Source organism: Pteropus medius, unplaced genomic scaffold, assembly GCF_902729225.1.
Source record: "Pteropus medius unplaced genomic scaffold, Ma_sr-lr_union100, whole genome shotgun sequence".
NCBI lineage: Eukaryota > Metazoa > Chordata > Mammalia > Chiroptera > Pteropodidae > Pteropus > Pteropus medius.
In genome coordinates, this window is record NW_024345481.1 from 118,778 (window position 1) to 134,125 (window position 15,348).

At 37.2% G+C, this 15,348-nt stretch overlaps 1 protein-coding gene across 3 annotated transcripts in view; it reads right to left on the minus strand.

The window, feature by feature from the left end:
• Positions 1-15,348, minus strand: part of RGS17 (regulator of G protein signaling 17) — an 82,402-nt gene that overhangs the window by 27,670 nt on the left and 39,384 nt on the right. The window lies entirely within an intron of this gene.

The window sequence follows — 15,348 nt, forward strand, 5'->3', positions numbered from 1 at the left end:
TGCAAGTCATCTAAACAGAATCATCTAAAATTAGTTTAATAAGCATATGTTTAAGGTAAACGATGTAATAAAGGAAAGACTATAAGAGAACATTTATTTTATTCATATAAGAGAACAAGAAACTGTATACGCAAATATAGGCAAATATGAAACAGAAAGGTAGAAATGTAGAAATAAAAACACGTAGCCATTAAAAAGATTCAGATAGAATAATATCTTCCCAAAGAAATCCCAAAGAGTGATAGTGCCAGAGGACTGGCCCCAGAATTCGGCAAAAAAAAGATAAAAAGAAGAAACATAAAGGAGACAAGTACGGCAGTAATACTGAAAGGCTCCATGTGTCTAATGAGATTTTCATCACAAGGAAAGAATTAACTGATTGTCAGGGAAGTATTATTTTCAGAGAAGTTGGCTGAAAACTTTCCAGAATTGGAAGACAACAAAATGAAACAAAGTCTCATGTTGAAAGAACACATGACGTACTGAACAGAATTAATAAAATAAAAAAGAAAAATAGAGCCACACTTATATGCATTATAATAAAACCACAGAACTCCAAGATAAATAAGCTGAATTACCTACAGAGGAGTAACATTTAACAACAGTAGCCTTCATGAGGAATGACAATGGGCCATGGAGTCATGTTTTCCAGGTGCTGAGGGAGGAAAGCTATCACCCATAAATTTACATTTAGCTAAACAAGAATTCAAGAGGGAAGCTGATGTATGACCTATAAACTGAGTTTATTACTCAAATCCTTGCTGGAATCTACTTTAGTCGGAAGAAAACAAAATCACAGGGAAGGAGTGGAATGTAAGAAGCAATTGCCCTGAAATTGCTAAAATATGATCCTGAGCTTTATTAATGACTAGCTGGAGAAAAACAAAATAAAACATGTTTCTAAATAAATAAATTTGACTACATAAATTAGGAAAATAGGGCAGTTGCCCTATCCTTCCACTGACATTTTTGGGGAGGGGAGTATACATCGTAATGTCCCCATGTTGTTAAATCTGAGTCATTATACCATAGTTTTCTGGGCCTATCAGCATTTGACACAGCGATCACTCCATCTTCTTTGACATGATTTTTTCTCTTGCTTCTGGGCACCACACTCACCTGTTTGCTTTCAATCTCACTAGCCACTTCTCAGGCTATTCTGATATTTCCTTTTAATCTCCCTCACCTCCAAATATTGGATCGCCATAGTATTCCAACCTTACAATTCTTTTCTCTATCCTTTATTGAACTCATTGAGATTTTTACTGGATTTTCCAGTTTCCAAATTTAGACGTCCAATAAAGGTGACTTTTTTCTGAACTCCGGACTCATATGTCTAACTACCTACTTGACATCAACACTTGGCTTTCTCAACTTGACATCTTAAACGTAACATGTTCTAATCTGACCCTCTTCTTTTCCCCTAAAAACCTGTTCCTCCCAGTTTTCCCACTTTCAGTAAATGAAAAGCCTCATCTTTCTAATAATCCAGACCAAAACAACCTTTGGAGTCAACCTCGACTCCTCTGTTTCATTCAGGTTCCACATCAGCAGATCAGCAAATGTGAGACCCCATAACTGGTCTCCTCCTTCCCCTCTGTGTCTGCTAGTCTTCATTTCTTCCCAGTCCATTCTGTCGTTAGCACAATAGCCAAAGCGAGTCTTTTAAAACGTAAGTAGATGATTTCAGCAGAGAACCTTCCACCCAAATTCACTCTAAATCTTCCAGTGCCTTCCCATTTTACTCAGAGTAAAAGCCAACGTTTTTGCAATGTGGTCTTTCGTGAAGCATCTTCGTTTATTTTGTTTGCTCCGTTTAACCATGATGGCCTCTTTGCTGCTCTTCAATCACTCCTGGTACAGTCACGTGTCAGAGCGTTTGCACTTGCTGTTCCACACTCAGGGCTTGACTCCTTCGGGTCTTTACTCACGTGTTCCAACCTCACTGAAATCTTCCCTGCTACCTTATTTAGCATCATGACTCCCTCCCTCCCAGCATGATCTATCACCCTGTCTCATTTAATTTGTCTCCATATTACATATCATTATTAGTCATACTGTAAGTTATACACATTTGTTTGTCTAACCAACTAGAAAATAAGTTCCATGAAGCTAAAGATTTTTTTTTTCTTCAGAAACACCACACACACACACACCACACACACACATACAAATACAAAGTAGCTTTATATCAGACAGAGATCTTAATCTCTATCCCAAAAATTTGTGGAAAGATTCAATAACTTCCTTGAGAACTGAATACCTTAATTTCCTCACTGTTAAATATTCGATTTTGAAAAATTCAGAAGGAAATGCCATTGTGGGTGTCCATTTATTCAGGCAATCTCTAGAGATGTTGAATCACCTTAAAGAGGTCCAAATATCATTCATTAGATTTGCAAGACCTTTTGCTGGCTGCTAAGTCATTTGGCTAGCTAGAGAAAAAAAAAATCACAGGAGAATGCCTGCTTTGTGCTTTTCTGATGTGATTGTGTGTGTGTGTGTGTGTGTGTGTGTGTGTGTGTGTGTGTGTGTGTGTGTGAGATAAACATCTTCCTTCTGGAAACAAAGTTACTACTCACTGATTTCTTTTGTGTAGGTTCCCATTACCATTTGGAGCAGGTTGCTTATTTTTCTGACTGATCTAGATGTCACAGAATACCAGCAAATTCAGTGTCTCAACTGTGTTTGGAGTTGAAACTTCTGGGCTGCCTGGCATACGACTATGTATAAGAAAGACAGTCTGCTCTCATATTTGGCCACATAGACGCATTGTCCAGAGAATCAGACACACAGAGCTGGGGAAAATAACCATCTAAGAGAGCTACTTAGTGATGGTGCTGATGAAATGCCTTCCCAAATCTGTGTCTGGGCGACTAAGCATGGCAAATAGTGGCATGCTTTTTGGGTACCGGATGATCACATCCTAAAACCCTTATTTGCATCTGCTTCCTGTGTGCCACTGTCACTGGTGGTGCTGAAGGTAATTCGCTGGGATTTATCTGTAAATACAGAAGGGAAAATCTGTAAAACTTAATTTTTTATCCCTAGAGTTCACCGAATCTAGTTTTAAGCAAAACTAGATTTTTAATGTCATAAATGGAAAAAAAAAAAGTCTGCAAAATGATGCATAACCAAGGACTGAAACTCTCAAACACATTTGAATATGTAGAGGACATTTTTTTTTTTCTACTAACTCACTAGGGAGAAAAGCTTTCAACAAACCATTTAATTTCACAGAGTAGGAGAGAATGAGGCAGGGGAAACTGGTTTCTTCTTTGCAAAAAAATACATACCTGTGCACAAAATTGGGACTTCAGACTTTCTGAGCTACACAGCCCTGGTGGGGCCCATGATCCAGGGGCGAGGCAGGGCATGGAGCATGTGCAGTGGCATCTCTCACACACACTGGCCACCTCTGAAAACACTTCCATTTAGTTCTCACAATCCCATTCATTTATTTTAGCTTTTACTTCTCTTGCTTTTGAAGTCAAATTCATAAAATCCTCTGTAAGTCCAAGGTCCTTGAGTTTAGTTCCTATGTTTTCTTCTATGCATTTTATGTGAGCCAGCAATCCTTCTACTAGGTATTTACCCCAAAGACTTGAAAACCCATATCCAAAAAGATATTTGCACACCAATATTCATAACAACATTATTCATGGTGGTCAGGACATGGAAGCAACTTAAGTGTCCTATGATAGTTGATTGGATAAAGAAGCTGTGGTACATATATACAATGGAATATTACTCAGCCATAAGCAGAGATGAAATATTGCTATTTGTGACCTCGAGATAACCATGCTAAGCAAAATAACCCAGATAGTTCTCACAGTGAGGTGCTCGGAAAACTTAATGGAATAAATGTTAATCCTCCAGTATCCTCATTTCCCCTCGAAGCTTAGGTTAATTCAATAACAAGAAAAATCTGTAAATCTAAGGTAGTGATCAGAGAGGGCTTTTCTTCTGTTGAGCATTACTGTATCTTACAAGAAATGAGAAAATTACGATCTCACTTCCAGCTGTTCACAATTTTACTCCATGTTGCTTCTTCCCTTTTTCCAGGATCAGATACCATAATGAAAACTATCTTTATAGGACAAAATAAGAAATCAACAAGTGGGGCTATATCGTCTAAAAAGTTTGTGCACAGCAAAAAGAAAAAAGAAAAAAAATCAACGAAATAAAAAGACAACCTATAGAATAGGAGAAAATATTTGCAAACCATATCTCTGATAAGGGGTTAAGTTCCAAAATATATAATGAACTCATACAAGTCAATATCAAAAAACAATCTAATTAAAAAATGGGCAGAGGAACTGAACAGACATTTTTCCAGAGAAGACATTCAAATGACTGACAAATCATTCATGTACTTACAGGTACGTGAAAAGACCTTCAGTATCACTAATCATCAAGGAAATGCAAAACTAAATCACAGGGAGGTATCATTTCACACCTGTTAGATCAGCTATTAACAAAAGGACAAGAAATAAAAGTATTGCTGAGGATGTGGACCAAAGAGAACCCTTGTGCACTGTTGGTGGGAATGTAAATTGGTGCTGCCACTATGGAAAACAGTATAGAGGTCCTCAAAAGAATTTAAAATAGAACTACATATGCTCCAGAAATCCTACCTCTTGGTATATGTCCAAAGGAAATGAAAACAGGATAGAGAAAAGATGTCTGCAACATGTTTATTGTAGCATTATTCACAACGGCTGAGATATGGAAGCAACCTGTGTCTGTTAATGAATGAATGGATAAAGAAGATGTGGTGGATATATATACAATGGGATAGCATTCAGCCATGAGAAGGAAATTCTGCCATTTGTGACAACATGGATGGACCTTGAGAGTGTTATGCTAAGTGAGATAAAGCTCACGTAGAAAGACAAATACTGTATGATATCACTTACGTGTGAAATCTAAAAACACTTGTAGAAACAGACAGCAGAATGAAGATACCAGGGTGTGGGGTGGCGGGAGGGAAGGGGCAGGAACTGAGGAGACACCAGGCAAAGGGTATGAACTCGACGTTAGAAGGTGAGTAAGTTCTGGAAAGCTAAGCATGGCATTGTGATTACAGGTAACGATACTGTATTATACACTGCAAAGTCTCCAAGAGACCAGAACTGAAATATTCTCATCACAGAAATGATAATTATGTCATGTGATGGAGGTGTTAGCTAATGCTACAGTGCTAATCATATTGCAATACATAAATGTATTAAACCAACATATCGGACACCTTAAACTAAAACTATCAGATGCCGATTAAATCTCAGTTTAAAAAATCTTTACAATTTGAGCAATGAGCAAAATAAAACAAGACAAAATTTAAACATATAAGGAAATGAACTTGGATCTAAAAGAAAACTGCATAAGACTAGGATGAGAGAAACATGGCTTAACAGGAACATGCGAAAAATTCCAGGTAATTTACTGGACGATAATTCAGTATTAATCAACAGTATAATGTAACCCAAATAGTTAATGGAAGTTTAGAATGCATTACTAGAGGCATGTTCGCTGAAACGTCTTCTCTGAGCTGGTTAAATGGTTATATTCAATTCTGGTCACCACGACTTAAGAAAAAAAAAAAAGAAATATGTTCAGAAGACAAAAGGAGGAGAGTTGAGTTTTTTAAATAAAAAGTCATCTAAGAATAGTACTTTTAGAACAAAGGTGCTTGCTCTTAAGAGAAGACTCAGAGAATCCAAATAATATTTTTTTAAATATCTGAAGTGATACCATTTGGAAGAGAATGTAGATCTGCTTTGTAAGATCCCAAATATTAGAAGATGGGTTGATGAACAGACCCAATTGAGAAACTCTTGCTCCACAGATGGAAAAGCTGTCTGATACTTAGAGAAGACCTTAATTTACCTGTGAGGTCAGCATCAGGTAAATGTGCAGATATTTATTCCTAGTTGTGAAGTATTTTTCCCTGTGAAAGAAAACGAGTTACTCCTCAGTTTAAAATTTCTGACAGTCTACCATGCTTACGCTAAGCCGGCATGTATCTATGTAACAGAGCGAGCTTTCAGTGTTGTCTCATGGTATGTTTATCTAAAAAGAGTCGTATCCAAAGCAGGTTTTGCTTTTTTTGGGGGGGCGGGGATGGGAGTATTTTCAAAACTGTGCTACAGTAGTCCCCTCTCAGCTGCATTTTCACTTTTCACAGTTTCAGTTACCTGGGCAAAACCGTGGCTTGAAAATGTTAAATAGAAAATTCCAGAAATAAACAATTCATTAGTTTTCAATCACGGACCGTTCTGAGGACCTCACTTCAGCTCATCATGTAGGCATTATATCATCTCACGTCATCACATTTAGTGTGAATACAGTACAATAAATATTTTGAGAGACCACATTCACACAACCTTTATTATAGTATGTTGTTACAATTGTTCTAGTTTATTATCGTTGTTGTTATCTCTGACTGAGCCTAATTTACAAATTAAACTTTATTGTGTGTACGATAAAAAAAAAAAAAGGCATAGTATAGATAGGGTTTCCTACTCTCGCAGTTTCAGCTCCCACTGGGGGTCTCTCATGGATAAGTGGGGGCCGCTGTACCACGTTGTCCATGCTCATCTTACTTATCGCCCCTCTGTCTTCTTTCTTCCCGTTGGGATAGAAATAGGCACATTCCTCTCAGTGTCTGCACAGCACTGTGTCCCTACCACTTCGAGCTGCAATTTGGGTAGAAGCCTGCTAAAATCACCGGACTCCGACATCCTAGAGTCACGCCCTCTTCAGTATTCCCAGCACCAGGTCCACGCGCTCCCTCCAGGCAGCCTCTGAGAACCCTCCCAGCGCCCTCCCAGCCCGTGGGGGCCTTCCTGGCACTGCTCAACCTTCTCCGACCTGTAATTCCATACAGTTTTATAGCCGCGCCATGTGTGAGTTTTTCCTACAAGACCCTGAGCTCTTTGAGTGCAGAGGCTGAGCCGTTCAGCTCAGTATTCTTGGTACACACGGAAAAATAACACGCATCTCAGTTACGCTCCCACCATGAAGTCCTGTTTCGTGAGCTGGAGCAAGTAAGTATTCCACTCCACATGGAACCATCCCTCTGTTTTGCTCAGAGGAAGAGTTAATTTAATGAGGAGAAATGGCTCATGACATTTATCCCTTTTTCTCCTTCTTAAAATGTTGGTATCTACTCATGTTTTCGCATTTTGGAATCTAATATGAACCAGTATTTATTTAATTGTACACATACATTAAAAATTAGTTATTTTGATGTTAATGTCATCAAAATGATATGTGGTTAAAAGCGCCAAATTTTCCGGGAACTTCATCACGTGAATAAACTTGAGAACCAGTGAGCTCGGTTGATATGTATTAAAAAAGCGAAACGAGAAACAGAAGGCTCCTCTCTAGCACAGGTCTCTAAAAGACCGGATTTGCACATTCAAAGTGAAGGAGAAAGGCACTCAATTTCTTACCAATTTCAGAAAGTTGAGAAGACCAATATAGACAAAGTAAAGCTTTTAAGCATTCAATTTTTAACTGAATTATTCAGGCTCTGCTTTAGTCTGGAACAGCAGCATTAGCTTAGGGTAAATGTTTTAGAAATTGGGCCAACAATACAATATAGTAAGAGCAGTCTTTGTCATAAACATTGCATGGTGACAATGAGCATTCTTAGCATGGCCCTATTACTTTCAATGTGCCATTCTAGAAAATACCGGTGATTAATATGGAATCATATGTGTTTACTTAGGAAAATATTGCCAGCACTTGCATCTACGTGACATATTCATTTTCGGATTCATCAAACTGGTTTTCAGAGAGCAGACATGCTCATTATTTCAATTCACATAAAGATAAGCAAGTTAACATAAGGAGAGGGGAAAAAAAGACTTAAAATGGGGAAAGAAAAAAAAATGAGTAAAGAAAACAAAACCACAACATTTGAAAAAGGGTGTGTCAGACACTGTTTCTCCTTATAGTAATTATTCACATAAGTATTTAAGATAGTTACACAAACCCGGATAATTGCTGTGGAAATTTAATACAGAACAGTGTTTATACAAACATTTAAAAAAGGGATAAGGAGATTAATACTATGTGGAAGCATCTCTGGAAGGAGCTAAAACACACAGACTATATCCTATTTACGTTTGTGTTTAGTGTACTATCCTGGTATGATTGTCCAACTTTTTTAACACTAAGCCGAGGCAGGTCACTCTGACTCACTCTGGCCCTCCACAACCCTTTCTGAGCTGAAGAACAGCTGTCCATCGCCGTCTGCTCAAATGCATTCAGCATCTGAGGTAGTATATTATCTATTCTTTCCAAAGCTATCTTCTGTATATTTTGTTTTATACTGGTAGAAAGCTAAAAAAAGAGCATTTAAAGGTACAATAGAGTAACCAGTAAACTTTTTCAAAAGCCTCTGCTCTATTCAAGCTAAAAATTAGTCAAAGAGGATTTGGGGTCATGTTTCCCTATAGCACATTATTATGTTCATTTAATCAAATGAATTATTTCCCTTCACTCTGCCTTTAACACATTTTCAGCATACTAGTCCCATGTTATAAAGTTCACAGCAGCTCAATCTTTTTTTTTTTTTTTTCAATAAACACACCAAGCTCCAGGAAGTACACAAGTGATGCAATCAATTCAATCAGCATTCTTCACTCACACAGCAAAATATTTTGACTCATTCCAGGAAAAGTGGGCAGTACCTATTAGAGGCTACACATGGCGACGGAGAAAGGCTCTACCTAGAAGCCCCTGAATAGCTATTCTCAACTGCTCACTAAGTACCTTCTGAAATATGGAAAAGAGATAGGAAGTAAAATCACAGGTTTTTATTTGGAGGGAAAAGGGAGCATACTTATTTTCCACTCTCATGTATTCATGGAATAGTATTGGTAATATAAGGAACCCCAATGGTTTGGTCTTTAGCAAAGAGTAACCACGGAGGGAGTAGATATTGGCAGTAATATCTAGAACATAATCAAGTAAAACGGGCATGAAAAATATCTACAAGTTCTAGAGTTGTCATGAGATATTAAATGATAACTATCTCCATACACATATGTATGCATATATATGTACATATATGCATATATAGTTCTGTGTACACATGGTATACATGTATATATATGGTATATATGAGATAGATGATAGATACATAGATACACACATACATACATACATACATACAGGGGCAGGGAGAGAGAGAAAGAAACTAAGCACAATGATGGGCACAAAGTAAGGACTCAATTATCATTAGTTATTCACACTGTCATCATAATTCCTACTTCATCTACGACACTTCCCCACCTGACTAATCCTCTGGATCCACCACACTGTCGGTGCTGAAGGATCAGAGTTTGTTTTGTTTTGTTTAGTTTTGTTGTTTTTAAATTTCCAATCAGCCGTGGAGCAATACTTTGGTCAGATATAATAAAAATGGATAATAAAATGAAAAGAACCCATGCAATATATAAGACCCAATTAGTTTTTACTATTAGATTTAATAGACATAAAATTACGGTCATATTGCTGTAAACATTTCTAAATGCTTGCTTTCAGTTTCATTACTTACTTTGTCGTGGACCAATAACAAATGTTTTGCAAATTAGCAAGTGGATCATATGTGATCGCACACTGAGTAGCAATGTTCTAATACTTATTGTCTGTACCAAATGTCAGAACTAGCATTGTCAGGGAGAATATACCCCTATTGTAGTAGTTGAGAATTCAAATTATAGCTCTTCCTCTCATTCTCAAGGGCAAGGTACCTAACCATTCTGAGCCCTAGGTCATACAATTATAAAATCAAGATAACAACATTACCTAATTCCCCAGGATGTGTAATAAGTACAGTGCTGGACACATTTTACATTAGTTACACTTATGTTTATACTTTTGTTCTTTCTGTACAAGTGTTTGGAAGGTAAGGAAACTTAATTGCTATTTGTATCTCTAACATCTAAGCTAGTGTAACTAGTTGCTCAGTTAATGCTGACGATAATGATTTGTCATGTAGAGACAGGAATATTAGTAAACACAAGAGTGTGAAAAAGTGTAAGTGCACATACTGTTGGAAGAATGCCTTGAATTGCTCTATTCCACATAATTCATAAGCCATTAGAATATTAAAAATAGAAAACAAACTGCAATTATCATAGGTCTTAGCAGAAGTCAGCCTCAAAACAAAGGCTTCTGACACTGTGTTACTGAGTTAGGAAGAAATGGATCATATAATTAGATCAAAGTGGGATGCAGATAATTCTTCTAAAAATTTTTTTGTAAAAAACTATTTTTTAAAGCAGTTTTGGTTTGAGAGTTGAGAGGGAGATACAGAGATTCCACATATACCCCCCTGCCCAGACACATGCTTAGCCTCCTCCAGTATCAGCATCATTCACCAGAATGGTACATTTTTACCGAGGATGAATCTACACTGACACATAATTACCTAAAGTTTATAGTTTACCTTAAGGTTTATTCTTGGTGTTGTACATTCTGCAGGTTTAAACAAATGAGTCAGGACATATGTCCATCACTATAACATCATAAGAGTATATTCACTACCCTAAAAACCCTGTGTGTTCATCACCTCGGAGCCCCCACCACTGGCAACCACAGATATTTGTCTTCAGTTTTGCTTTTTACAGAATGCCATGTAGTTGGAATCATACAGCGTGTAGCCTTTTCAGACTGGCTCCCTTCACTTAGTAACATGCACTTAAGGTACCTCTATGTCTTTTCACGACTTGATAGCTCATTTTTTTTTTTTTTTAAGCTGAATAATATTCCATCGCCTAGAAGTACCATAGTTTGTTTATCCATTTACCTAAAGAAGGACATCTTGTTTGCTTCCAGGTTTTGGCAATCATAGTAAGGCTACAATAAACCTTGTGTGCAGGTTCTTATGTGGACATAAGTTTTCAACTTCTCTAAGTAAGTACCAAGGAATGCGATTGCTGGATTATGTGGTAAGAAGTTTTAGTTTTGTTAGAAGTTTAGTTTTGTTAGAAGCTGCCAAACTGTCTTTCAAAGTGGCTATGCCATTTTACGCTCAATTAGATACTTTTTTAAATGTATTGGTGTGACATTGGTTAATAACATTATATAGGTGTCAAGTGTATAGGTCAATAACACGTCATATGTATATTGCATTGTGTGTTCACCACCCAAAGCTGTTTCCTTCCGTCATCTTATATTTGACTCCCTTTATCCTATCTACCTCCCCACCTCGATAATTATTTTATTGAGCGGTTTTTATATGCATTCTCGTGCAACCCTCAGAGTAAGCCTATCAGGTAGATATGGCTATTTTATATATAGGGAAACTCAAGCCAAAGAGATTAATCACTGGGTATCCAATGAGTGTCCAGTACAGGTTTAAACTTAAGATTGCCTTTCTCCAGAGTCTTTGCTCCTTCCTTCTCTGTGAATAACTCCTAAGCAATGTGATTTAGCACAGGTATCTAGGGCAAAGCCTTAATATGGCCCAAGAAATGATCATAACGTGAAGTAAGAGCTCTCATACAAGTCTCTCTGCTAGGCACTGGGCATATCCCAAGTGCTTCAGAAATGGCTGAGTCCATCCGTGATGTATGAGTTTGTCAATCTTCCTTAATGGTCTAGGCTTCTACACCTTTCCAGAGTAACTTGGAATCATTACAGTTAATTTGTTCTATCAGCAGGAAGACTATAAAAGAGTCAGTATTTATTTAAATACCTGTTGGTGGTTCATTATACAAATAAATTTACAGTGCTTTGTTTCTATTTCATATGATCTGTGAACAATTTGATCCCAAATTAAAAACATATAAATTATGACTTATAATCGAAGGTTTACAAATCCAGAAAAATCAATGTACATATAAATATTAAGTTCCTATTAGGTACAGCTCCTACTAGGCACAGCTCACAATGATAGTGTCTTATTTTTCATCTTAATGACCCATCACTTTTCATTAAGTTGTTTTGCAATAAAAATTTGGATATTGGTTTGCATAAAAGGACATCTCCTTCCTTACCAATACGCCCTCCAAGGGGCTTCTGAAATAGCTTAGAAAATGTTATTTCATTAGAATTATGATAAGGAAACATATTAAATGTTATTTCATTAGAATTACGATAAGGAAACATATCACTCATCTGCTCCATGCTCCCTTCCTGTCCCTCCTCAATCCCAGCCCAAGAGATGCTGTTACTGTGTTTTCATCCAAATGGGCTTGCTCCACTTGAGAAAGTCTTATTAGCATCTGCTGCTTTTGCAGACTCAGCTTGAGGTGCCACAGGCATGCCTTTGATAGCCGGAGGATAGTCTGTGAAGTTTTCAAAGAGGGTTTAGCAGTCAGGTTCCCAGGAGGTAACCAATGGCATAGTCAAATTCAAAGAGTGTTTAACAATAATAGGTTGTTTTAAAAAGGTGTGGGGAAACCTCAAGGGATAAGGCAGTACCCTGGCGTTAGGTAATAGGAATAGGTATAGGAAGTAGACAGTGATGTAGACAGTGAGGCTCCTAGTGATGTAGGAGCCTCAAGACAGAGAGGGTTGTGAGAAGAGGCCTCTGACCAAAGTTGTGACCTGAAAAAGGTCAAAAGAAGCAGTCAGCTCAGGTGACTCTGCCGGAAGTAAATATCCCAGCCACTCCCTCTGCCCCGCCCCCCCACCCCGCCTTTGATCTCCTGCCAGTGTTCCACACTGGCCAAGCCCATCGATGTGGCCCACGCAGATCAGTCTCTTAGGACAGAGGAGGGTAGAGAAGATAGAAGAATATTCTGGAGTATGAATGGCGGCTATCCAGCAGTGAGGGCTGCTCTCTCGGCCCATTTTCATGGGTGTTCTGTGTAGTGATTGATCGATGACAAAATGTACTGAAATGGGTTGAATTATCCTTCCTGAATGTAGCTAAGACTGCTATCCTGACTTAAAAATAATACAAAACTCAAGAGGTGTGTTAGAATTCAGATGCATTTTAGGACTATATTAAGATGAGTGTTTCTGGTCATTTTTGAAATATAAAGAGGAGTTTTATCGGCTTACAAAAACATTCTTGAGGAAATGAGCCCAACTATCCCCAAGAAAAGAGCTGCTTCCACTTGCGAGAAAAATTTACATGATCTCTTACATTTCCAAAGCTGACAGTTTTCAGAGGCTCTCTGCATAACAACTTACTTCTGGCTGTTCATTTACACACTGTCAGCACAGCTAAAAGTCGGCAGTGTTCTGTTGATCTCAAGTCAGTGTTTCTGTTTTAAAAGGCAGACAAAATTGATTCAACATGAGTAGCATTTCTCCTAATAATATATCCCTTTCATTCTGTTTGGCTCTGCAACCTTTGTTTAAACTAGTCACATAAAATCTGTTATTAAGAACACTATTCATTTTCAATAGCTTCCTCATAACGAAACTCCTTGTTAAAGCAGAACGGATGTCAGAAATACTTGGAACTGTCTACTTACCATATTGGAATGACTGTGGTGTAGAGTAAAAAAAAAAAAAAAAAAAGTTTCCTTAATTCTGTAATTGGCAGGAAAAGGCTGTCTCTCCAGTTAACAGGTATATAAATGTTATAAGCAGGGTACAGCTTATTAGAAATTCCTCTTTAGCCTCAGTAAATTGGATGTCGTCAGCGGTCTTTAATCTCATCATTAATTGGGTTAGTAACATTTTCATACGGAAACCTCAGTTTGGGAAAGAAACTAAAACCCATTCTTGGTGCTTTTCTTGAAGTACACTATTAAGAGAAGTTTGGTGAGGCAGGGATCATCATCTGCCCCCCTGATCGTGTAATTCACCCTGAAATCACGACCTGCCCTGCCTCGATGCTTATCAGAAGAGGGAGCAAAATCGGGCTGATGATTTCAACTAGATGAATTTACAAAATGATGAGTAAGTAACAATATAAATAAATGAGTTCATACATTTTATTCAGTACTGTATTTAAAGATTATTTACGTATACCAAATTAAGTAACCTAGCTTTAAATAAACTGAAAATAATTTGATTTATTTTATAAAATTTCACTCTTCTTTGTCATTCACAGGTAAACCTAGTTCAATATTGATACTATTTACAGAGAAAAAAAGGAAAGAGTATAGAATAAAAGTGAAGAGGATTCCTTTAAGTAGTGTTAGAAGAAAAGAGTAACCATTTGGAAAGAGATTAAAAATTAACAGAATCCTCCCACCGTATACCAGAATATACTCTAAATATATTCTAGACATAGATGCAAAAATTGAAAATATGCAAGTACTACAAGAAAATAACCTAGGAGAAGGGAAACCATGATCAAATTCTAGAAAAAAAATAAGGGTCTGCATAGCAAAAACAACCAAACAAAGACACCACCACCATAAGTGTGATCAATAGACAAATGACAAACTGGAAGAAAATATTTTAAATTTATAGCTTAAAGCATTAATTTCTACGTAAATAAAGAACATTATTAAAAAGAAGAAAAAGACCAAAAACCCAGTAAAAATGGACAAAAGATGTATATAGAAAAAAATACATAATTGTACTTTAACATAAGAAAACAAAAGTTAGCCTTACGCGTAACAAAATAAATACAAATTATGTTACGTCGCTATGCCACTTTTCAAATATCAGATTTATGAATCAAAAGCTAGACAATACATCCTGTCAGAAAAGCTAAGAAGAAAGAGCTACCTTCCATACACTACCAGAAGGAAAACAAAATCTTCGGTCCTTACGGAGGGTAATTTGGCAATATCCAACAAAAGTACATATGCATTTATCCTTTGACCTGGCCAATCCCACTTCCACGAAGATTCACCTCTATAAATATGAACAGCACATGCACGTGGTTAGACAACAAAAGTTAGAGTAATAAAAGATTGGAAACAGCCAAAACGCCCATGAATATGAGGGCTGGATGAGTAAACCATGACACATTCTGTGCGTAACATGCCACTCAAACCCTTTTCCCTTCTGCATGAAGATTTAACTTTTGGCTAACTGTTCAACACTGTACTTCCGGCAACTTAAAAGTAGCATGTCAACTAGATCCCAGCAATACTGCCTCTGATAAAAATGACCCTGACTGGTAAATTGCATGTGGACTGCGGGGAAAATGTAGGTGGATTGTTTTAGATTTAAAAGGATTAGAAAAATAGTAGCAAATATGATGAAGAGTTTGGATTAGATCCTGTTTGAAAAAAAAAATAGCTGTAAATAATTTTTGAGACAATTTGGGAAACTTCAACATGCTCTGGATATTAGATGATTTTCTAGAATTATTGCTAATTTTCCTAGGTGCGATAATGGTATTGGCATTAAGACTGTGCTTACTCTTTGGTGACATATGCTTAAGCACCTCAGAGGAAAGTTTCAGAACAT